Source organism: Tachysurus vachellii, chromosome 2, assembly GCF_030014155.1.
Source record: "Tachysurus vachellii isolate PV-2020 chromosome 2, HZAU_Pvac_v1, whole genome shotgun sequence".
In the NCBI taxonomy this organism is placed as follows: Eukaryota; Metazoa; Chordata; class Actinopteri; order Siluriformes; family Bagridae; genus Tachysurus; species Tachysurus vachellii.
The window spans coordinates 29,238,891-29,240,992 of record NC_083461.1 but is presented as its reverse complement, the minus strand read 5'-3'; the positions used below and the strand labels follow the sequence as shown (position 1 = coordinate 29,240,992).

Genomic DNA, 2,102 nt, shown 5'->3' with positions numbered 1-2,102 from the left:
TCCCACTGCACATGACCCGATGTCCCACTGCACAAGACCCGATGTCCCAATGCACAAGACCCGATGTCCCACTGTACAAGAAACGATGTCCCACTGCTATGGACCTTCCGATGTCCCACTGCACATGACCCGATGTCCCACTGCACAAGACCCGATGTCCCACTGCACAAGACCCGATGTCCCACTGTACAAGAAACGATGTCCCACTGCACAAGACCCGATGTCCCGCTACACAAGACCCGATGTCCCGCTGCACAAGACCCGATGTCCCGCTGCACAAGACCCGATGTCCCGCTGCACAAGACCCGATGTCCCGCTACACAAGACCCGATGTCCCGCTACACAAGACCCAATGTCCCGCTACACAAGACCCAATGTCCCGCTACACAAGACCCGATGTCCCGCTGCACAAGACCCGATGTCCCGCTGCACAAGACCCGATGTCCCGCTGCACAAGACCCGATGTCCCGCTGCACAAGACCCGATGTCCCGCTGCACAAGACCCACTACTCAAGACCCGATGTCCCACTGTACAAGACCCGATGTCCCACTGCACAAGAAACGATGTCCCGCTGCACAAGACCCGATGTCCCACTGCACAAGACCCACTACTCAAGACCCGATGTCCCGCTGCACAAGACCCGATGTCCCACTGCACAAGACCCACTACTCAAGACCCGATGTCCCGCTGCACAAGACCCGATGTCCCACTGCACAAGACCCACTACTCAAGACCCGATGTCCCGCTGTACAAGACCCGATGTCCCGCTGCACAAGACCCGATGTCCCGCTGCACAAGACCCGATGTCCCGCTGCACAAGACCCGATGTCCCGCTGCACAAGACCCGATGTCCCGCTGCACAAGACCCGATGTCCCGCTACACAAGACCCGATGTCCCGCTACACAAGACCCGATGTCCCGCTGCACAAGACCCGATGTCCCGCTGCACAAGACCCGATGTCCCACTGCACAAGACCCACTACTCAAGACCCGATGTCCCGCTGCACAAGACCCGATGTCCCACTGCACAAGACCCACTACTCAAGACCCGATGTCCCGCTGTACAAGACCCGATGTCCCGCTGCACAAGACCCGATGTCCCGCTGCACAAGACCCGATGTCCCGCTGCACAAGACCCGATGTCCCGCTGCACAAGACCCGATGTCCCGCTGCACAAGACCCGATGTCCCGCTGCACAAGACCCGATGTCCCGCTGCACAAGACCCGATGTCCCGCTGCACAAGACCCGATGTCCCGCTACACAAGACCCGATGTCCCGCTACACAAGACCCGATGTCCCGCTGCACAAGACCCGATGTCCCGCTGCACAAGACCCGATGTCCCGCTGCACAAGACCCGATGTCCCGCTGCACAAGACCCGATGTCCCGCTGCACAAGACCCGATGTCCCGCTGCACAAGACCCGATGTCCCGCTACACAAGACCCGATGTCCCGCTACACAAGACCCGATGTCCCGCTACACAAGACCCGATGTCCCGCTGCACAAGACCCGATGTCCCGCTACACAAGACCCGATGTCCCGCTACACAAGACCCGATGCTCCATTCCAATTAGAATAGTGTTTTTTTGCTAATGCTAATGCTAGCTGGCTAACGTTGCTAGCTTCTCAATATTCACTACAGCTTTCTTAGTAAGATTTGTCCACCAAAAGACAGTTAATTCTTAAATCCTTACCTGTTAATTACGCTGAAAATCTGTTTATTCCAGGAACGTGTGCAGTTTAAATGTCTGTAAGTGACAAATCATTCGCTTGTTCAGGACAATAATAAAGCTCCAACACAAGACAGGCACTTATTTCCAGGGATTTCAGTACAGCGTAACAGATATTGCGTCATCAGGTAGGCGTGGCCTATTTGATAATCTAACCCTATCCCTAACACTAACCATAACCGGAGTTTTGGTTGTTTATTTGTTTTATAAAATAAATGAACCTGTATGACTGTTTTGTAATTCGTAGTATGCTGTTTTATTTTTTTTGAAAGAAGGCGTTTTTCTAAGACCTCCGGAAACACGCCCACTTTACGTCGTGGTAACGAAACCCCTGGAATTTAGTGCCTGCCTCCAACACAGACAGAGGTGC

The 2,102-nt window shown here is 54.4% G+C and overlaps 1 protein-coding gene across 1 annotated transcript in view; it reads right to left on the bottom strand.

The window, feature by feature from the left end:
• The window catches only part of dctn1a (dynactin 1a), a 16,649-nt gene extending 14,800 nt beyond the window's left edge, over positions 1 to 1,849 (bottom strand). The window contains exon 1 of the mRNA XM_060864197.1: positions 1,697 to 1,849. The gene's annotated coding sequence lies outside the window, so the exon portion shown is untranslated. The remainder of the gene's footprint in view (positions 1 to 1,696) is intronic.
• Positions 1,850 to 2,102: the final 253 nt, after the last annotated feature.